This window comes from Danio rerio, chromosome 19 (genome assembly GCF_052040795.2).
Source record: "Danio rerio strain M-AB ecotype USA chromosome 19, GRCz13ab, whole genome shotgun sequence".
NCBI classification, from domain to species: Eukaryota; Metazoa; Chordata; class Actinopteri; order Cypriniformes; family Danionidae; genus Danio; species Danio rerio.
The window spans coordinates 23743455-23768209 of NC_141039.2; the positions used below are offsets into that span (position 1 = coordinate 23743455).

The window sequence follows — 24755 nt, forward strand, 5'->3', positions numbered from 1 at the left end:
AATAAATGAAATCAGAGGGAGAAGGAGAAAAAATGTTACCTTTAAAGTGCTTAGGTATTATTAAATTTCAATTACTTATTCATTTCATTTTAATATTTAGTTTATATTAATTAATAGTTTTTAGTTTTAGTTAAAACATGACATTATTCAACCCTTGTGCAATGTTCAAATTTACTACCCTTTTTGTAGGGTATCGTTGAGATTTTATTTATTTATTTTTTTTTTTGTTTTTTCAAAGCATTTTCTCAAAATAAGATTTATCACCAAAAATCATTCTGCTAGATGAAACACAGAAACAGTTATGGCCAAATCGTCACCTTACAATTATAAGGTTTTATCTGACGTTTTTGTCAAAATTGATTTATTGACATATTCTTATTAAATGACAACTTATTTACATTATTGGATTTTTTTTTTTTTTATAAGTTGTTTACATTTTAAGACTTTTTATTTAAAAAACAAATGTCACACACATACTGTTTGCTATGGAATGCAAAAACCTTGAAGCTCAATATCTCAAAATTATTCAGAACGTAGATAGAACCTTATAATTCCAAGGTGACAAAATTAAGACTCAAAATCATCCCAAAGAGGATGAAAACTTCCTCAACAGTACATAAGGTTTATCAATATGACAAACAATTAATTGTTGTATAAAAATAATTTAATGTTCTATACTTTGTAAGTTTAAAAACCGAAGGATGTGTAATGTAGTGTAAGGTGTAAAGGAGTAATGTAACAATCAAATTTATGATTTATTTTAATGCTTTGTAAAAATACATATTATAATGCCTTTTGTTAATATTTGTTTTACATAAAATGTTTTTCATTCATTTATTTTCCTTCGACTTAGTCCCTGATTTATCAGTGGTTGCCACAGTAGAATGAACCGCCATTTAATATTTTTGTTGTTGTTGTTGTTTATTATGTTTATACAATTTTATATTGTGTATCTATTAATTGTTATATGTTATTTTTAGTTTATTTGGCTCACTTGGAATTTTAATTAAAGAATGAAAATGTTATATTATTGTCAACTATTGGTGAAATAGCATATATCAAGCATTTGGCATTTATTTATTTTTATGTTTAAGTTTATTCATTTAATAACATTTTTTTTGTATCATTTTAACTAGCATAGTTAGGAAAATATGCAAAAAAAAAAATGCAGAGCAAAGAACAATTATTTTATTTTTCATACTCCAAGTTTTGTTTTACAGAAATTTTTTAACACATTTCCAAACATAATAGTTTTAATAACTTATTTGTGATAACTGATTTATTTATTTTTTGTCTTGTTATCAGTGCATAATATTTTACTTGATATTTTTTTAAAGATACTAGTATTCAGCTTAAAGTGTAATTTAAAGGTTTAATTAAGTTAATTAGGTTAACTAGGCAAGTTAGAGCAATTAAGCATGTCTGTAGCCAATCAAAATATATACAGAATTATTAGCCCCCTTTTGATGTTATTTTTCTCTTTTAAATATTTCCTAAATAGTTTTAAACAGAGCAAGGAAATTTTTACAGTATGTCTGATAATATTGTTTTTTTCTTCTGAAGAAAGTCTTATTTGTTTTATTTCGGCTAGAATAAAAGTAGTTATTAATTTTTTAAAACCCATTTTTGGGACAAAGTTATTAGCCCATTTAAGCTATTTTTTTTCTACAGATCAAACCATCAATATACAATAACTGGCCTAATTACCCTAACCTGCCTAGTTAACCTTATTGACCCAGTTAAGCCTTTAAATGTTACTTTAAGCTGTATAAAAGTGTTTTGAAAAATACCAAATAAAATATTATTTACTGTCATCATGGCAAAGATAAAATAAATCAGTTATTAGAAATATTTTTTTTAAACTAATATGCTTAGAAATGTGCTGAAACAATCTTTCCTCCATTAAACAGAAATTAGTGAAAAAAAATAAACATGGTCGCTAATAATTCAGGGGGGCTAATAATTCTGACTTCAACTATATATATATATATATATATATATATATATATATATATCGATTGGCTACAGACATGCTTTTTTTACATAAAAAGTTTTTTTTTTCTATAACATTTATTCATGTCTATATGAATATTGTTTCTTGTTCAAATTAAGCATACAAGGCTGTGCTAATTATTTTGTCCAGTGCAGCTGTTAATTTTTTGTAACTAATATAAATTGTACACTTTATATGAATTACTGAATTATATTTGTTGAATTGTATAACCTATGATTTAGTATTTGTCCTTCAAGGCTTAATTTCAAATTTAAAGAAAACAGACAATGAAAAAATGAGTTTAATAAACACTGAAAAATGTTTCACTGAATATATATCACAAATAGAAATATATTTTACATTTAATATATTACATTTTTTATGTAACTGTTTCTTTTTCAACAATGTAAAATTGAACATTTCATCTCAATGTCAAAAATGCTTCTAAATCACCACATTGACACACATCTTTTTACTTTCAGGTTTCTGCTCAATTTTGTGTGGTGCAGCATTATTTAGTCAAATAAGTTCATTCCCGCTGTTAATGGAGCAGTCCCGCGGAATGACAAAGAAAACTGATCCTGATTGGTCCTAATGCGTGCATTCGAAATGCTGATTGACTCACAGAAATAACTTTCCAGAGCCAAGCTAGAGTAAAAATAAATTTGTTTTTTAAATAAAAAGTCGTAAAATGTAAACATCTTCTAAAAAAAACTTGCACAATGTAAAGTTGTCATTTAATATGAATATGTGAATAACTCAAATTTGACAAAAAAGTGTCAGATAGAACCTTATAATTCTAAAGTGGTAAGTTATGCATGTTATCTGTAGATAACATGTTCAGTCTAATTTATAAACGTTCGCACAACATTTAAGGCAGTTTTACATCTTCACTTTGCATTAACAAAGAGCTGTTACAGTTACAGTCAAAGTAACAGTGTTACAGTTATACGTCAAATCTTCATGCATGTTTGTTTTTAAACAATATGATTAAAAACATGAATGTAAATATAAACTGAATCTGGATCTCTGTGCAGTTCATTTCATGATAGATCCAATATTCTGAATTGCAATATGTCATTTAAATTACCATGCACAAAAACCTCAGTTATCCGAAAAACCGAGACTAACTTTACTTCCACACGTGAGGTTACGCTAAAAAACAAGCAGCATTGTGCTTTTTTTGCTCCTTTGAAAATAAATCCCATTAGTCTACGCGACATCATACACTATTGTGCATCTCTTTTGTTTCATGCCATTCAGCTCGAATGAGATATAGATCATCTGAATCGCGATCACTGAATGGAAGGATTGTTAGCATGTAAATTCACCTCTTAAATTAGCACCTTTCATTGTGTAATCAAGTTCAGCTTCGTGCTGAAAAATAAGACTTTAAGGTTCTGAATCCTGTGTTGCTATAGAAATCTTTCTCTCTCTCTCTTTTTTCTCAGTACAATCCCTCTCCTCATCAGACGAAGAAAATACCTCACTTTGTTCTGTTGTGCTTTGCATTGTTGTTAGCCTTCCATTCAAACAAAGGAGACATTTTATGGTGCAAACGATCTATTCAGTGTTGCCTCCTCTCATAACTCCTCTCAGAAACAGCCTTTTATGCTGGAGAAACACCCTCGTATGTTAAACAGACAAAAAAAGAAGCCAAATCCCTTCTTCCAAGATGAAGGAAAAAAAAAGAAAGAAAAGAAACGCGCATTTAGCCGAGAGCTATTTTTCTCGTTTTGTCACAAGGGAGCGAGGGTTTACACGTGCCTCAACATGGCGGCCTTGACCGCGTATGAAGTAGGAGAAAAAGTGCTGACTTCATCTCCACTTTCCTTTTCTCTCGGTAGCCAGATAATCTCATCAGCACTGCTTCTCTTCAGCATCTGTTTCGGTTATGATGGCCACCTGTCCTGTTGTCCCTCGAGACAGCGAGATGGGACAGACAATTCACACATGTAGAATGCCAAAATATGGTGTTGGTGTTCACACTGAAATCTTTTGCTTTTTTCTTTGTGTGTGTGTGTTTATGAGTGTGCGTGTGTGTTGTTGTTGTTCTCAAGACATGTATATTCTTCACCTGTGGTCTGCAGGCAGGGTGTTTTATTGTTCGCAATATGTCTCGTTCGTTTATCTTTTTGGTTTAACTGTATTACATGGTGCGTTTTAGGATTGAAATAATTTCTCTTTTTTCTGCGCAGTCTGAGAGAGGGATCTAAAACAAACCAAAAAAGTTTTCTTCTGGATTGATAATTTTAGTTGTAGATAGTAATGAAATGTTCATCAAATTGTAGTTTCAAGTTGAGCTGAATCATGTAGTCAAGCTGTATTCTTTTTGTTGTGCATTATGGGCCTATATGAATCAAATGGTTTTATAAGTCACAACTTAATATTTTTTTCTATGTTATATCCACACAATTTATAAGTTAAGTTGCATTATCATGTGAGACAAAAGGAAAAGGCTGCATTTAATGTTGTTGTTTTTTAATAGTAGTTTAAAAAAACTTTTTATATAAAACGTGTCTGTATATACAGTAGAAGTAAAATTATTAGCCCTTCTTTGAATTTTTTTTTTTCTTTTTAAAATATTTTCAAAATGATGTTTTTACAGAGCAAGGACATTTTCACAGAATGTCTAATAATATTTTGACTTCTGGAGAAAGTCTCATTTGTTTTATTTTGGGCGAATGAAAGCAGTTTTTAATTTTTTTTTTAATAATCGTTTTAAGATCAAAATTATTAGCCCTTTTAAGCTATATATATATATATATATATATATATATATATATATATATATATATATATATATATATATATATATATATTGATATTCTACAGAACAAACCATTGTTATACAATGACTTAACAAATTACCCTAACCTGCTTAGATAACCTTATTAAACTGGTTAAACCTTTAAATTTACTTTAAGCTGTATTGAAGTTGCTTGAAAAACATCTACTAAAATATTAGTTAATGTCACCATGACAAAGATAAAATAAATCAGTTATTAGAAGTAAGTTTTTAAAAATATTATGTTTTGAAATGTCTTAAAAAAATCTTCTCATCTTTAAACAGAAATCGGGGAAAAATTAAACAGCGGGGCTAATAATTCTGACTTTAACTCTATCGTCAACTCAGAATTATAGCGTTCTATCTGCATTCTAAATGATTTTAACACTTGCTTCGAATGTTATCTCTTAATTGAGTGGATATTATCAGTGTTAATCTGCAGGTAGGTATGGACCAGTTGGGGCCTTCTGCGCCTACTAGTGGGCTGTTATCATTCATCCACATGGTTAAGCAGTTAAACTAATAGAGAAGACTCCAGATCCACATCTGTTTTTACATTACTGTGATGCTTGGGTTTAGGGTTGGGGTAGGGGTAGACATTAATAAAATACAATACATGGGAAAAGTAATAAATAATATACATTTAAAAACATTACAATGTAAATAAGCTGTAATTTAATTAGAACTCAATTAGGGCAAAAATGTCAAGGTGACAATATATATACATATTCCACCCAAAGGAAAAATACCACTGACTAAACTAAACTAAACCAAACTCATAATATTTCATATGTCTTTATATTTTTGTTGCATTTTCATAAATAGATAATAGAGTACTTTGACAGTTTTTTATTCCTTTCAGTTATTCCTTGACAGTTAACTGTCATTATATACACTACAATGTTTTTTGCTGCTTGCTCGAACTACTTATTTAAAATGAGTTGAAACAACACAATTCTTGATATTTTGGGGATAACTTTACTGTTTTACGTTTAATCTACTTACAGTTATTGCATTAATTTAATTGATTTGTGTTGAGACAACATAAATTGTGTGAAACCCTGCATTCTTTACATATTAGTATGTTCAAATATGCAATATGTATGCTGAAATGTATGAATGTAACAGGAAGAAATGTGCAGGAAAATTTATTTTAGTGACGATATTGAATCAGAAGCCTATTGTGAGTCTCAAAAATCCAACCCAGGCTTATTCTGAAAACATACATCCACATACATTTTTGGAGACCAGGAAATATGTCCCAGGAGGTACTTTCATTTGCAGTTTTTTTTTTCGTGAATCCATGAGAGACAGCTGTGTACACTTTTTGAGATCTCAAATTTATCTCATAAGCGCCATTCACGCCTGCTGTTCTCGCATAATCAAACCAGAGGCCGCTGTTGACTGACTGAATAACTGACTGACTGACTGACCGATCGACTGACCCACCGTTTTCCTTACCTAAACCCAACCAATTGTATTGATTACATTAATTGACCCGCTCACCCACTTCCCTAAAATTTTCAAAAGCAATCCAGAAAAAGAAAAGCCCTCACCTAATTTTTACCACGTTTTCAGATTTTACCACATTCTCACCCTGCTATTTACTTGTTTATTTATTTATTTCTTTTTTTTTTTTGGCTTCTGTTTTTGTCCTGCTTTTTGGAACTATTCTTCACCGGACTCAAACCCCATCACCATGGTCAACTTCTCTCTGCATTTAAAGTCAGCCGACGTGCATGGTGAGCTAACTAGACAAACTGGTTACAGCGGGAAAGCTGTCCATGCTGAGGTAAGCGGTCAGCTGGTAACCACGAAAAGGAATGGCATCATACCACCCCGTAGCGTTCGTTTAATAAATTAAATGCAGCCATATGTACCTCTGGCTACATAATTCATGGTCTCCAGAAATGTATATAGGGCTACGTTTTTAAAATGAGCCTATGTTGAAACAATCTCAGTCCTTCCTCTAAACATAACAATTTCTTTAAATTATGTGTTGTGACAAGTGCAGTCACATTAATTTAAACGGAAAAAACACTTTACAAAAAACACTCAAAATTAATTAAATCTCAGTCATTTGAGCCATTTGAATCTCTTTGGCTCCAGACTTTCGGTCTTATTCACTTCTATTAGTTTTTAAACGTTAAAAACAGCTTGTTATGCTCCTTGATGTTGAAAATGATTTTATTCTGCTTTGTTTGTATAGTTATGGACACTCTTGTTTGTAGAGCAAGTAGTTTGGCAGTTTATTATTCCTAGTCATTTCTCCCATAGGCAACTGAATCGGAAGTTTTAATACAATTGCAAAAATGGGCACACTTCCACATTTTATAAAAAGGTCAATAAAACAGAATGGTGTGGGTTTTATGAATCTTTTATTTATATTTTAAAACTGACTTAATGTTTTTTAAACTTTAATCAAATAAGTAAATACATCTTAATAATTCTACATTTTTAAACTACATGATTTTACCTTATTCTCAAAAGCACATTCTCAGTGTGTTTAAACACACATGTAAAATGTCTAAATCGAATTGTCCTCCAGATACAGAGAGGAAATCAATTCCTGTCAGTCAGACTTCTCTCTTCCACTCTCTCTGTTTAGTAACTTCTTTAAATGCTGACAATCTTGTGAAGCTCAAGAAGGTGAAAATGGCAAACGATGTGAGACCAGCTGAATATTTCAAACCCATTCACAAGCATTCTCCAAATGCATTTGAAGCATTTCTTTTTTTATTTTAAACCTACTGACATTTCCCAGCACTGGTAATTAAAAAAACATTAGATAATGACCCAACAGTTCAATGCTCTTCTTATTTATTCAGAATAAATGAATAAACACATTTATTATTAAAAAGAGAAAGATACTTTATATGACCTTTTTACAGTTTGAACGCAAAATATATTTAAAAAAAAACAGATGGTTTTGAGCATTGCACAATGACTAAAAATTCACCCTTGAAATATTTGATTCTGATTGGTCGATCACAAAATTCTACAGTTGTGTGCTTTGCATAATGACCATTTAAACACTTATTCTGGGTTCAGATTACATGTAATCAGCCTGATTTTTACATAAAGTGCATATTATTTCATAAATATTTCATAACGGATGAAATTCTTTGAAACAGAATGTCCTGAATGAAACACTTCATGTGTATCTGTCTTGCGAACTCTCATTCAGCCTTTAAATAAAATGTATTATTATTATTATTATTATTATTATTATTATTCATTATTTTAGCTTTCATAAGGGTGTTTATGAATGCCCTTATTGTGCAATGTTGTGCTTTTGATTGGATTGGTTTAGTGATTTGGGGGCCCCGTTTTTCAGTTTTATAGACCCTGTGTAATGTTTATACTCAAACCAATCCATCTTTTTTAAACATTTTTCTCCACTATTTTCATAGCGGACTTGATGCCACTGGAAGTCTTTTATCCACTCTTGGACAAGTGTAAATGATGGATTAACATTCAGCACATGATCACTACAAAGATGTGCCATTATTTGTAACTTTAGGTAAATCTGTCAGTGTTATTTTCATTCTCTCATCTTCAGCGCTTCACATTTTCGCAGTTGTAGCTCCTGTCATCTGAAGGCAAAAGGTATTGACTGAGTGATTAACAGCTAATATTAACCAATTATTCGCGTTCAGTTCTAGAGCATTGTGAGCTTTTTACTTCAGGAAGTTCTCATAACAGCTGTTTTAGCCTGTTCCTGAGTGCTGCTTTTAGGTGTAAAGATGCATTCTGCATAAGTGTCTCTTAAATCCGCACACGCGGTGAGGATTTTGCAATGAAAACTATGAAAATGTGTGCACTACAGTGAACTCCAACCAAACTCTTGTGTTCTCCACCAGCTATGGGAAATGCCATTAGAACAACACAGATTACTGTGCCTATTCATGCCAAAGTCCCGCAGGAAAAAAGTGATTGACAGGTGGTTATTTGTTTGTAACTTTATTTATTTATGGATTGGTTATGGATAAAGCAAAGACCATGTGGGTCAGGTAGTGAAAACGGTAGGCTACAATTAATTAATTTGTTATGAATTAATTGATATTAAACAACAACCCCTACCCCCGCCTATGACAACGATGGCATCGTCCATCTCGATGTTTCACATTAGACATCGTACAATGCCTAATTGGTCAACATCGCCCAACCCTAGTACATATCATCATAAAAACAACACAGACAGACACACACATTGCTGTACATCACAATTTATATTGAAAAGTAAGATTACACAGAAAAACATTCCATTGAGCACATTTAGTTCACCTGCACAATAGTGTTGATTTATGAATGGTTATTCATTTGTTAATGTCAATGTTTCTGCCGGAGATCTAGTTTACATCGCTTTGCCATGTTACTTACACGCGAAAATGGTGTCTATGTGGTAAAAGACAAGTTGATGTCATAGCGTACAGTGTTACAGATAAAATGAGACCATAAACTGATAAAAAAGTCAAAAGTTATAGTTACTAAAAACTAACAAAGCAGTCAAGTCTTTTGACCTAAGCTGTCATTGCTATCGATCAATCATAGTAGTTACTTCCTACTTTCAATATTTTGACTGATGGAGAATTTAGTCAATGGTTGCGTGATTCATTCGACATATGAACTTCTATTGGTCGGTTCACAGCTTCTATTACTGTGTTATTGCACAAATTAACAGCTCTTCATATTTTGTGGTTCGTGTTTTTATTTCCCCGTTTATTGATGCTTTTTAATTGTATCATAGGACCTTAATCTTTCATCCATCAACTTTCAACCTTAAAAGTTCCAAAAAGTGACTTTTATTAAGATTTTTATAAAGATATTGTCTGGGTTGGTGTTTTTTTTTTTTTTTGTGTGTGTACAGAATTGTGTACTGAGGTCAGATTGCTTATGTTTAATGTGCCGGCAGTAGCATCGCACATAAGAATTAAACATATAAAGTACATACTGGGAGTTGGGTCCCAAATGACACTACACACAATGCACTTACAGGTATGCCCTCAACTATGTAAAAGTTTATTCTTGTCCAAATAGAACAATATATATATATATATATATATATATATATATATATATATATATATATATATATATTCAGAGGTTTCAGTTTTTGCTATTCTTATTGTAGTTGAACAATTGTAATCAGCAGATATCCACAGCGTGCTACATGTATAGTGCATCCAAACTATTTAGCTAAAGAAATGTATCTTGTATAACAGTGAATCTAGCTTTCTGCAACTTCAAGGGAGTCGAAGCAAAATATGATGAAACTTGCTAGATAAATGAGGTACTTTTATGTTACACTATTTGCTATTAATAGTGCTCACTATTTATTCAGAGGTTACAAGCAATTGCTTTCCAAAATGTTTACTTTTTTAAAAATATCTGTTATGAGAGGGAAAAGCAACAAGCTTTGTCTCATCTCTGATTCTGATTAGCTGTCAGTTAGGCTAAAAAAAGAGTTATTTGATAACATTGGTTTTGGCTAGTTCAAGCTAGCCAGTAAAACAGAACGCAGTACATAAAATATTAATATTCTTTTAAAATTGTTTAATTTTATTATGGATTTTCTTTCTCCAGTTCCTAGAAACAGACCTTGACAGTTTCCTAGTCTTTCGTAGTTTTTGAACAGTTAAATGTGATTACTGATAAAATGACAACATAGGCTCATTCTGAAAACGTAGCCCTATACTGTACACATTTCTGGAAATCGTGAATTATGTAGCCTGAAGTACGTACAACTGCATTTCATCTTTAAAATGAATGCTACAGGGTGGTATGATTCTTTTCACTCTTACCAGTTAACCGCTTACCTCCGTATGGACGGCTTTACCACTGTTACTAGTTTTAAGAGTTTACACATAGCTTGTGATTTATAAAAAGCTTGTTTGGCATACTGTCCAGGGATAGAGTCCTGAGTTCAAGGGCTCCACGAGTCCAGGGCTCCCTCCCTTTTGCGGGTGAGGGGTCAACTGGGTCAATCATGAGCACATGCTCCTCTTGAAATTAGTCTAATATTAAACTTCACTTCTCCAGTAGCTCGACATGTACATTGGTGGACTTGAAAAGTAGAGAGGAATTGACCATGATTAGGGGGTTTGAGTCCAGAAATGAACGGTTCCAGAAAGCAGGTAAGACAAAAACAGAAGCCAAAAAAAATGAAATAAACAAGTAAATAACAAGGTGAGAATGTGGTAAAATCTGAAAACATGGTAAAAAACAGACGAGGGCTTTTGTTTTTTCTGGATTGCTAAAAACCATTGGTTGGGTTTAGGGAAGTGCATGGGCAAGCGGGTCAATCAGTTCTTTTGAAAACAGTATCGGTTGGGTTTAGGGAAGAACGAGGGCGGGTCAGTCGGTCAGTCATTCAGTCATTTGACAGCGACCTCTGGTGGATTTATGCCAGAAAATCAGGCACGAATGCCACTCATGAAAGAAATTTGAGATCTCAAAAAGCGTACACAGCGGCCTCTGGTGAATTTGTGAAAACAAAAACTGCAAAAAAAAAAAAAAAAACAAGTAAATGTATATAGCAATATGTTTTCAGTATGAGCCAGGGTTGTAAATTAATCAGTTTAATTTAGACTGATGTGCCAATGTGTTCAAAATTCAAATATTTTTAGTTGTAATTGTAAAAAAATATATAAATTAATAAATTGCTCACCAAATAATCTAACAGTTGTGTAAGATGTATTTTCAACAATAGAAAAAAATGTTTTTATTATTATAACATTATATATATAACACAGCAAGAAGGTCGCTGGTTCGAGTCTCAGCTGGGTCAGTTGGCGTTTCTGTGCGGAGTTTGTATATTCTTCCTGTGTTTGCGTGGTTTTCCTCCGGGTGCTCTGGTTTTCCCCACAGTCCAAAGACATGCGGTACAGGCGAACTGAATAAACTTAATTGGCCATAGTGTATGAGTGTGAATGACTGTGTATGGATGTTTCCCAGTACTTGGTTGCAGCTGGAAGGGCATCAGCTGTGTTAAACATATGCTGGATAAGTTGTTCAGTTCACTGTGGCGACCCCTGATGAATAAAGGGACTAAGCTAAAGGAAAATGAATGAATGAACATTATCCTTTTTACCTATCATTGCTAAATATTTACAACAGTTTTACAATCGGCCTTCGAGAGTGGCACTTCCCAGCCTTGAAGTTTCACTCGATCGCCTTACATTTCAAAACACTGTTTAAAATCAGCAATTATCTATTATTTCTTCCTTTATCTGGTTTTGTTAGTCTATCATCGCAGCGGCTCGTACACCTGCTTTTCCCCCATTGTTACCGATGGGTCGTGTGCTATCATTCGGCAACAATAGCTGCCTTTTAACTCACCGAAATAGCTTGGGAGTGACACATTAACACAGGTGTTCCTCTCACAGGCTAAGTGCTCCACGAGGTGAAAGGCCTTTAAGTACCTGTTGATAGGTGACAGGGAGGGACATGTTAATAAATACTGTTAGGCTGCGGAGAAGGGCCTGGTGTAATCGTGTGCAGTAAGTCAGATTGCTGTCTGGCTCTTCGGCAACAGTAAAGAGTTAATGACACGCTGTGCCAACCGAACGCCTCCTCTGCCTCGCCTCTCTATTGTAAAGGCCCCGCGCAACACAAAGCTGAGGAGAGGGATGAGCGGAGAGAGGCGGCGTGCCTGCCGATGAACAGGAAATGAAACAAAGAGAGGATGGCCTGATAGCAGTGATTATTACCCAAAATATCATATAAAGATGGCAGTGAGCGCGAGGGGGAGGACTAGCGTGCCGCCCACTTAGCCTCACATAATGAAAACGTGCAAGGTGCGAACATGGGCCTGAATCATGTGTGTATGTGTGTGTGTGTGTGTGTGTGTGTGTGTGTGTGTGTGTGTGTCTGTGTGTGTGTGTGTGTGTGTGTGTGAAAGAGATTGAGGGGGCGGGTGGGATAAATGCTAGGAATGCAAGTGTATTTTTTCGTGAATCCGCCAGAATATCAAGGTTACCAGAATTCATTTGTCCTTTTGCCATGCTTCGGGTTTACCCTGGAGACATGGACCATGGGTGACCCTTTTAAAAATGTAGTTAATCTGGATGTGAAATGCAGACCAAATTATATATATGTACAGTTAAAGTCAGAATTATTAGCCCCCTTGTTTTTTGTTCCTTTTTTTAAATGATGTTTAACAGAGCAAGGACATTTTCACAGTATGTCTGATAATATTTTTCTTCTGGAGAAACTCTTATATGTTTTATTTCGGCTAGAATAAAAGCAGTTTTTTTTTTTTTAACCATTTTAAGGTCAAAATTATTAACCCTTTAAATGCCACTTCAAGCTGTATAAAAATGGCCTTGAAAATATATAGTAAAATATAATTTACTGTCATCATGGTAAAGGTAAAATACATCAGTTATTAGAGATGAGTTATTAAAACTATTATGTTTAGAAATGTGTAAAAAAAAAAATTGTCTCACCGTTTAACAGAAATTGGGGAAAATATAAACAGGGGGGAAATAATTCAGGGAGATTAATAATTCTGACTTCAACTGTGTAAATATGCAACAGTTTTGTTAGGTTCTTGAATCTGATTGGCTGATAGCTGTGCAATATTCTGCCAGTAACAGCACTGGTCCAGCCTCTTAACCGTTCACCCTTTTGTATTACTCCACCCACATACAGCAACAAGCAGAGCAAACTCTACAGTTTGACAAATATTGCTGCTTTTCCCCACCTGGAATTTGCCAAAAGGCATCTGAAGGACTCTCAGAATATAGGAAATGTATGAGTTTAGAAGCTGGAAATGAACCAGCATTTAGTCTCTGATGAGACTTAAATTCAACTCTTTGGAGTGAATGCCATACGTTACATTTGTAGAAAAACAGGCACCGCTCATCACCAGGCTAATACCATCCGTACAGTCACAGTCAGCATGGTGGCAGCATCATGCTTTGGGTATGTTTTTCAGCAGCAGGAACTGGAAGACTAGTCAGGATAGAGAGAAAGATGAATGCAGCAATGTACAGAGACATCCTGAATGAAAACCTGCTTCAGAGTGCTGTTGACCTCAGACTGGGGTGACGGTTCATCTTTCAGCAGGACAATCACCCAAAACACACCGCCAGAATATCAATGGAATGGCTTCACAACAACTCGGTGAATGTCCTTAAATGGCCCAGCTAGAACCCAGATCTAAATCCTATTAAACATGTCTGGAGAGATCTGAAAAGGGCCGTACATTGGCCCTTCCCATCCAACCTGATAGAGCTTGAGAGGTACTGCAAAGAGAAATGGGCAAAAATTATACGTATAATTATAAGTATAATTGACGTCAATTGAAATTATTTATACAGTGCATCCAGAAAGTATTCATAGCGCTTCACTTTTTCAACATTTTTTATGTTACAGCCTTATTCCAAAATGGATTACATTAATGTATGTCCTCAAAATTCTACACATCATAAAACATAATGACAATGTGAAAAAAAAAGACTTTTTGAAATTGTTTCAAATTTATTAAAAATATATATATTTTAATAAAATGACATTAATGTGTTTATACGATTTTTCAGATTTTTTATTTTTAACAAATTTGCAACAATTGGCTGTAACATAAAAAATGTTGAAAAAGTGAAGCGATATGAATACTTCCCGGATGCACTGTATAAATCATTTCAATTTACGTCAATTATACTGACTTTAAACATTGAGTAATATTTTGTATAACTTAAATATAGTTGAAACCTGGTTAGTTTAAAATGACTTTAAGCATCATAAAAACAAGAAATCCTATTCATCTTTACAGAGACCTGTTGTGTGCTTGAGTTGCATGATTGAAGAAAGATTTTCAATGTGATTTATTCATGGATATGTTTTTCAGTTTAAGTCTCCACTTAAAATCAACCAGAATTACTCAAATTCAAAAATATTGGACCGTTGCTGCAGATTTTATTTTGTTGTTAATCTGGCTGTGAAATGCACACATTATTAAAAGGCACTTTGCTGTGTTTAAATGAAGTTGAATCAATTTAACTATACACGTTATTCCAACTTATTTTATCTTAGCATTTAAACTGATTTACATTTATTAAATTAAAAAATATAGCTGAAACCTGATTAACAGTAAAACAAACAAAAAAAGCTGATGTTGCCATAATCTTTCGATACTGTCATCTATTTTTATTTTTTATAATATATAGTGACTTCACTTGCTGTAGTTTGAATGAAGGAGCTGGTCAGTCTGATTCTGATTCATAGATTTTCAGATTAACTCTCCATTAACTTCTTTAAGAAATAGTTCCCCCAAAAAATGAAAATGTACCCACACTCAATTTGTTCCATATTTTTAGGAGTTTCTTTTTTGAGTAATTTTTATTTATTTTTGTATTATTATTATTATTATTATTATTATTATTAATGCTGGAAACCTGTAACCCCTCACTTTTATAGAAAAAGAAAATACTGTGAATGTCAATGGTTAAATGTTTCCAGCATTTTTTTCTAAATATCTTTGTTTGTGTTTAACAGAAGAAAGGAACTCAAACAGGTTTGTGACAAGTGAAGGATGAGTAAATGATGATAGATTTCAATTTTGGGTATCTGATTAACATTTTATTGATAAAATGTACAATTTGTACAAATTGAAACATTGAAAATGTGATCATTATTATCTGTTGTCTGCTAAAAACAAATTCCTATTCTTTAAGATCTATGATTTAAGGAATCATGAATGTACAGTTGAATCCAATTGTAAAATCATCAGCCCCCCCCCCCCCCCCCCCCCAGAATAAATAGCCCCCTGTTTATTTTTCCCCAATTTCTGTTTAATAGAATTTTTTCAACACATTTCTAAACATATTAGTTTTAATAACTCATTTCTAAAAACTGATTTATTTTATCTTTGTCATGATGACAGTAAATAATATTTTTCTAGATATTTTTCAAGACACTTCTATTCAGCTTAAATAGACCTTTAATGGCTTAACTAGGTTAATAAGGTTAACTAGGCAGGTTAGGATAATTAGGCAAGTTATTGTATAATGATGGTGTGTTCTGTAGACTATCAAAAAATAGCTTAAAGGGGCTAATAATTTTAACATTAAAATAGCTTTAAACATATTAAAAACTGCTTTTATTCTAGCCTAAATAAAACAAATAAAGCTTTCTCCAGAAGAAAAAATATTATCAGACACACTTTTAGGAAATATTTAAAAAAGAAAAATAATTCAAAAGGGAGCTAATGATTCTGATTTCAACTGTATAAAAATAGACTGAAATATGCTTGAAAATTGTGATTTTGGCAACAATCGGTGCTTAAAAATATTAAAGTTGATTGTCCCATAACTTTACTAAATTTAAATATAACCATTCAAGGTGTGAATGTAGTTGTGTGTGTGCAAGTGTGTTCTTGTGAATGAGAGCAATGGGGCAGGTGGAATAAATGCTAGGAATGCAAGTGTATTTTTCGTGAATCCGCCACAATATCAAGGTTACCAGAATTCATTTGTCCCTTTGCCATTCTTCTGGTTTACCCTGGAGACATGGACCACGGGTGCACCTTTTAAAAATGTAGTTAATCTGGAAGTGAAACGTACACTGACTTGCTGTGCCCTTGTAATGTGTTGCTCGAATGAAGGAGTCGATCAATCTGCTTTTGATTCATGGACATATTTTTCAGATTAACTCTCTGCTGCCATTAGAGTCCCCGGGACAAGTTACGGCGTAGCATTTCCTGTTTATGGTGTTATTACCATGAATTAACAGCTCTCGCTCTTCCGAACAAATGAAATCCAGAGTAAGCTGACTTTAAATCGATAGTTTTCATCTGAAGTTGGGTCGAGCTGAAACAGTGCCACAGTCAATAAGCAATGTGGATAAATCTTCAGATTACGAGTCGGACATGTGTGAGCTGTGACCTTATTTAAGCTTAAGTAAACATGAGGTCTTATGCATATTTCTAATACTTTTGAGTTTAATTGGACGAGTAGCACCTGCGACTGCGCACTTTGTATTAATATGCCAAGTTACTATGTTGCTTGGCAACTCTGAAGAGCCAACAGTGAATAACTTGAAGGAAAAATAGTTTATTAATGGGGTTTGCCATAGGCAAAGTCCATTCTTACTATTGTGGTTTATTATTCTTCTTCCTTCTTCTTCTTCTTCTTCTTCTTCTTCTTCCGTACACTTTTTCGGCGCGTAACTAGTCCCGCAGCTTTCGTCCCAGACCCTTGAAAGTGGGCTCAAATCGTGCGGCTTTATCGGGAATGGTGTGCTATGACTTTTGTAAGGGGTGGGTGGTTTTGGGGCCCCGCAGGGGCCCCAAAACCACCCCCCAAAACGCATTGACTTAACATTACGCCCAACTTTGACAGATTATAGCGCCAAGTGTGAAATTCATAGAAATATGGGATTCACATCATCTGTAGGGGGTTGCAGCCTAAGCGAGAACATACCCCGCAAGGGGGTATAAGTTGCACCCCTGGGGCTCTAGGACGTCCCAAAGTGCTCCCATTGACTTACATTGGCCCATTGACTCCCATTCATTTTCTAGACACTCGTAGATACTATTCCCGGAAATCGCCGTAGCGCCAACAGTGAATATCGTAGAGACATGGGATTCGCGACATCTCGAAAGGGTTATAGGAGGCTTCAAACCACACCCCGAAAGGCGGTAAATGTTGTACCCCTGGGGAGCTAGGACGTCCCAAAGTCTCCATTGACTTTACATGGAGCCGAACTTTAACCAATCACTGCGTCCATTGTGAATTTCATAGAAATATGGGATTCACAACATCTGTAGGGGGTTGCAGCCTAAGTGAGAACATACCCCGAAAGGGGGTATAGGTCGCACCCCTGGGGCTCTAGGACGTCCCAAAGTGGTCCCCATTGACTTTACATTGCCCATTGATTCCCATTCATTACATTGACTCCCATTATAAATGTCATATGTCAATCACAGTACATGGCAGTGTCATACTGACTTGGGGGTTGTCTTATTTGACTTAGGCAACCAATCAGCATCTCAATATGATATTTGACCTCACAAGCCACGCCCCCCCAAACCACTTAAAGACCCTTAATAACTGCCCCATTGACTTAACATGGGGTGGGACGTCCCATTGCACATCCCATTGACTTCCATTATAAATGTCACACATCAATAACATTACATAGCAGTATCGTACAGACATGGGGGTGGGCTCATTTGACTCAGGCAACCAATCAGCATCACTCTATGATAATGAAGCTCACAAGCCACGCCCCCAAATTGATCCCATTGACTTCTATTATTATAAGGCTAGATGCATATCTTTGCATTGCAGTGTCATATAGGCTTAGGGGTTGGCTCATTGGACTCAGACAACCAATGAGCATCTCAATATGGTAATGAAGCTCACAAGCCACGCCCCCAAACTGGTCCCATAGACTGCCATTGTAACTGGTCTACATGCATATCTTTGCTTAGCAGTGTCCTATTGACTTGGGGGTTGGCTCATCTGACTAAGACAACCAATGAGCATCTCAATATGATAATGAAGCTCACAAGCCACGCCCCCAAACTGGTCCCATAGACTGCCATTAAAATAGGCCTAGATGCATATCTTTGCATAGCAGTATCATAGAGACATGGGGGTTGGTTTATTTGACTTGGACAGCCAACCACATTCAAGTTCACTCTGTAACCTCGCCCATAGCAACAAAACAGAGTACCCTAGCAACCATTCATCAACAGCTATATCTCGGCATCAGAACATCGTAGAGACTTGGGGATTGGCTCGTTTGACTCATGCTAGCAAACGGAACTTCCTATATGCTACACATGCTAGCAGTGACTAGCTACATGCTAATATTGACTAGCCAAGTACTGTAACTTGCTAGAAATGCTCACTAAGTATAAATATTTCATCAGGCATGTATGTGAGGCTTGCCTAGTAACCACCCAAGGTACCCTAGCAACTGCCTAGCAACCACCCAAATTACCCTAGTAACCGCCTAGCAACCACCTAGCAACCGCCTAGTAACGCCTTAGTAAGGGCCTAGCGACCACTCAGGACACCCTAGCAACCGCCTAGCAACGCCTTAGCAACCACTTAGAATACCCTAGCAACCACCTAGCAACACCTTAGCAACCACTTAGGACACCTTAGCAACCGCCTAGCAACACCTTAGCAACCACCTAGCAACCACTTAGGACACCCTAGCAACCGCCTAGCAACGCCTTAGCAACCACCTAGCAACACCTTAGCAACCACTTAGAAAACACTTAGGACACCTTAGCAACCGCCTAGCAACGCCTTAGCAACCACTTAGAATACCCTAGCAACCACCTAGCAACACCTTAGCAACCACCTAGCAACCACTTAGGACACCTTAGCAACCGCCTAGCAACACCTTAGCAACCACCTAGCAACCACTCAGAACACCCTAGCAACCGCCTAGCAACCACCTAGCAACCACTCAGAACCCCCTAGCAACCGCCTAGCAACACCTTAGCAACCACTTAGCAACCACTCAGAACACCCTAGCAACCACCTAGCAACCACTCAGGACACCCTAGCAACCGCCTAGCAACATCTTAGCAACCACCATTTCTTACCTTTCCAGTGCTATTGCCCAGTTTAGTACCATTTTGTACCCCATCGATTTGCCACGCAAACCCCATTCACATTTCCTTTAGGAAATGTACAATTCTAGTTCTGATTATTATTCATAAACTACATATTGTGAAGTTTTATTACTATTATTGGTTATATGATGGCATATTATTTGCATCCTGATTTGGTTAATAATAATGAAGTTTTTCAATATCAGCTTCAGTTTTTTTTATTTTATTTTTTTTATAAAATAATATGATTAGATTGTAATTAAAAGATAATATTAAGTAGTATTTATCAGTTACATTTTCTTCCAGATTTGGTTAATACCGATTAATTTGTTTTAGTATATCAGCTGCTTTAAGACATTTGCAGTCACTTTATGTGTTTTTTTTTTTCTTTAATAGAGACTATGCATTCACAAATTGAACTACATATTGTGAAGTATAATTACTATTATTGGTTTTATAATAACATACTGGATTTTCATCCTGGTTTGGTTGACACTAATGGTTTTATTTTCTAGTATATCAGCTTCTTGAAGTCATTTTCAGTCACTTTCTGTGATTTTTTTTTTTTTTTATAAAATATTATGATTAGATTATAATTAGAATATAATATTAAGAAGTATTTATCAATTAGTTAAAGCTGACAAATTTGTTGTAGTATATCAGCTTCTTCATAGGTTATGTATTCATCAATTAAACAACATATTGTGAAGTATTATGACTATTATTGGTTATATGATGGGATATTAGATTTGCATCCAGATTTTGGTTATTCATTCATTTATTTTCTTTTCGGATTAGTCCCTTTATTAATTTAGGGTCGCCACAGCGCAATGAACCGCCAGCTAATCCAGCACGTTTTTACACAGCGGATGCCCCTCCTGCCGCAACCATTCACTGGGAAACATCCATACACTCTAATCCACTACGGACAATTTAGCTTACCCAATTCACCTCTACCACGTCTTTTGGACGTGTGGGGACAACCGGAGCACCTGGAGGAAACATGCAAACTCCACGCAGAAATGCTAACTGACCCAGCCAAGGCTTGAACCAGCAACTTTCTTGCTGTAAGGGGACAGCAATACCTATTGTGCCACTGCATTACGCCCCCGATTTGGTTAATACTGATGAATTTGTTCTAGTCAGCTTCTTCAAGACATCTCCAGTCACTTTATGTGTTTTTTTTTTTCTTTAATATAATCTGTGTATTTGTAAGTTGAACTACATATTGTGAAGTATTATTACTATTATTGATTGGTTCAAGCCTCGGCTGGGTTATTTGGCATTTCTGTGTGGAGTTTTCATATTCTCCCTGCGTTTGCGAGGGTTTCGTCCGGGTGCTTCGGTTTCCTCCACAGTCCAAAGATTTGCGCTACAGGTGAATTGGGTAGGATAAATTGTCCATAGTGTATGAGTGTGAATGAGTGAGTATGGATGTTTCCCAGAGATGGGTTGCAGCTAGAGGGGCATCCGCTGCGTAAAACACAAGCTGGATAAGTTGGCGGTTCATTCCTCGGTGGCGACCCCTGATTAATAAAGGGATTTAGTAAAAAAAAAATGAATGAATGAATGAATGAATAAATGAATGATTGATTTTATGTAGGCATATTAGATTTTCATCTCGATTCAGTTCAAACTAATGAATTTGTTCTAGTATATCAAGACATTTTTAGTCACTTTCTGTTTTTTTATTTAATGTATGTGTTCATAAATTGAACTACGTATTGAAAGGTATAATAATAATAATAATAATAATAATAATAATAATAATAATAATCATCATCATCATCATCATCATCATTATTATTATTATTGATTTTATGTAGGCATATTGTATTTTTATCCCGATTTGGTTAATATTGATGAATGTGTTCTAGCATTTCAGCTTCTTCAAAACATTTCCAGTCAAAATGTATTATTATTATTGTAGCATATTATTATAGTAGTATATAAGCTTCCTCGAGACATTTTTGATTTCTGTGTATATTTTTAAATATAAGATATGTATTTATAAATTGAACTACTTATTAAGGATTATTAATCAATTGCATGTTTATCCTGATTTGGTTAACACTGATGACTTTATGCCACTGTATATCAGCTTCTTTGGGACTTTTCCAGTCATGTTTTGTGTGTGTGTGTGTGCTTTCTTTTTAATATATGTACTTTATTTTGAATTAGACAAAATGGTAAATGAATCAAGCAGAGTGATTTGTAAATAATTGAAAAACAAATGGCTCAAAAAGAATGATTTGGTCACAAGTCAAGCATTTTGGCTAGCTTAACAATGACATGATCTAGCCAGTAAAACAGAATGCAGAGCATAATTAGGAAAAAAAAAAAGTTATTCATTATGGATGGATGTTTTTCCATACCTGGAAAAATGCCTTGACAATTCCATGGCCTTTCCAGGATTTCCGATCAAGTCATTCTTGTTTACTGGAAAATATATTTTATCAGTTTGATTTATTTATTTATTTATTTATTTATTTTATATATATACAAATGCGTTATTATTATTTTAATTATATTTTATTATTGTTCATTTTTAATGCTCATCAATAGAAATGTCTACACAATAATATATTTCATGGCAGAGCAAATTTAGAAAAACAAAAAGGATGGATTTGGCTTCCATTGCTGGAAAACCACTTATAGACCTTGGCTCAGAAAATTCACAGCTATTTGTAATAAAATTTCATTTTGATTCAGTTTGATTTGGTCAACCTATTGTAACAAACCAATTCAAACCAACCAATCATATAAAATATTTAAATATATATATATATATTACTATTTAAATACATAACATATCTGGTCCCATTTTGTATTAAGTTGCCTTAACTACTATGTACTTACATAAAATATAAATACAATGTACTTAATTTGTTAATATTTTATCGCATAACACTTCTAGTGCTATTGAGGTGGGATATGGGCAAGATTAGGGAAAGGTTTGGGCGTGTGGGTAAGTTTAAGGGTGGGTTTATGTGAAAGGGATGGTCAACAGTGTTATTATGAATGTAATTGCAAAAAATAATAATACTTACATATATAATTACATGGATGCATTTAATCAAGAATGTATTCACACAATTAGCACATTGTAACAAATTATTAATGTTAGTGTAAGTACATATTAGTTAAGGCCACTTAATATAAAGTGGGACCAATGATGATACACACACACACACACACACACACACACACACACACACACACACACACACACACACACACACACACACACACGCGCACAGTTGAAGTCAGAATTATTATTCCCCCCTTTGATTTTCTTTTTAAATTTTCCAAAATAATGTTTAAGCAAGGAAATTTCCCAGTATATCTGATAATATTTTTTCTTCTGGAGAAAGTCTTATTTAATTTATTTACACTAGAATAAAAGCAGTTTTCATTTTTTTAAACACCTTTTAAAGGTCAAAACTATTAGCCCCTTTAAGCTGTATATATATATTTTTTCTCAATAGTCTACAGAACAAACCATTGTAATACAATAACTTGCCTAATTACCCGAACCTGCCTAGTTAACTTAATTAACCCAGTTAAGCCTTTAAATGTCACTTTAAGCTGTACTGAAGTGTCTTAAAATATATATAATAAAATATTATTTATCAATGCAAAGATAAAATAAATCAGTTATTAGAAATGAGTTATGAAAATTATTATGTTAAGAAATGTGTTGAATTTTTTTTAATCTCTATTAAACAAGAATTGTGGAAAAAATAAACAGTGGGGCGAATAATTCTGACTTTAACTGTATTTGTACTCAAGGCCAGGAAAGCACCATTTCTTAAAGTTTCCATGACATTTCCAGGTTTTCCATGACTGCAAGTTGAGGAATGACTGACAAAAAAAGTTCTATGCCTTCAATTTTACCTATGACATTTCTAAAATTGAAACCTGAAAACTTCAATTGCAACATGAGTGTGAACTCCCTCTTTTACCTGCCGTCTGTTCCCGCAGTCTGACCTCCTTGTATAAGGTGTTCTATTATCTTTTAAAACGATGGGCAGATTCTATTTCCTGTCCATCAATCAGCCACTTAAAATGTACTATGCTTGAGATTATGACGAGCAAATTACACATACAAGAGCTCTCAGCTTCAAAATGGTTATGAGAGTCGTTAAGAGTGTAATTAACCTTGTGTTAAGTGGCATTTACTAATGATTAATGTGCAGTATTATAAAGGCAGATTGTTTCCTAAAATGAATACCTCGAACATAGCCAGTTTAAGGCTAATTGATCCAGACATCAATAACCCGATGTGGGATCAATTACAGTGCCTATTATCAGAGCGACAGGAGAACGGCCCAGCTTTTAGTTGACACAAATGGCTTACTTACCAAGTGATATACATTTATTGTGCCATATTTGCTGACAATACATTGCGCCGAGGCTACAGTTTTTGCTAAAAACTGAGCTATGTATTGGGAGAGTTGGCTATACCGAAATACCTCAGTGTCTTGGAGAGTCGTCGCGTCGAATCTTGATGAAAAGAGGCATGTGAGGACTCTGTCTCTCTCTCCTTGTTTTTCGTCCGCTCCGCTGACCCGCTGTTAAGCCCTGTATTTGTGTAGCTTCTGCTATGTGTGAGGCCTCTGCCCCTCTGTCCCTTTCTTTCTCTCGTCCTCTCTGTCTCCCCCTTTTGCTCGCTCTGGGTTTACATGAGTCCCGTGCGTGTGTGTTTGTGTGTGTGTGTGAGGCCCTGGCCTCTCAGTCTGCCTTTCACTGAGCAAGATGCCTGTCATTCTAATCAGCCGGCTGCCCATCTCTTCTACCACCAGCTGGCTGAGTCAACAAGAGAGAGGGCGAGTGTCTGAGTTGACTGGGCTGCCAAAGAACATATGCCCCTGTAACGGTATCTACTCCCTGAGCCCTGAGCGCTGGAACTCACGGTCTTCTCTAGCTGGCAGGGCCGTCTATGATCCGTGTCTGTTAAACCCATGTCTGACTGACACTGCCAGTGAGCTGGGTCCTGACACGCTGACGCTCAGCCGATCTGACACGCCGCCGCTGGATTCCTCCATCCGCTGTGGTGAAGAAGCATGGGCTGGGAGGTAAAGGGGGGGCTAGGATGGCATAGACAGTCAGATTTTAGACAAATAAAGAAGATACGACAAGCTTGGATGGTCAAAATGACATCCTACAAACTCAAATGTAAAAATTAAGCTCCTTTTGAGGTGACAACAAATTAAAATTAAAAGTAGGCTAAATGGGATGGTTCACTCGAATTGAAAATTCAGTCATCATTTATAGGTATTTATTTTCTATCTGCTATGGGTGTGAGGTTTTCAGCTTTCTTCAAAATATCTTATTTTGTGTTCAACACAAGAAAGAAACTCAAAGATGTATAATCATTCAAGGGTGAATAGGCC

The 24755-nt window shown here is 34.9% G+C and overlaps 1 protein-coding gene across 1 annotated transcript in view; it reads right to left on the reverse strand.

Annotated features, from left to right (window-relative positions):
• LOC141379072 (uncharacterized) overlaps window positions 1-24020 on the reverse strand; it is a 50363-nt gene extending 26343 nt beyond the window's left edge. The window contains exon 1 of the mRNA XM_087295671.2: window positions 23835-24020. The gene's annotated coding sequence lies outside the window, so the exon portion shown is untranslated. The remainder of the gene's footprint in view (window positions 1-23834) is intronic.
• Window positions 24021-24755: the final 735 nt, after the last annotated feature.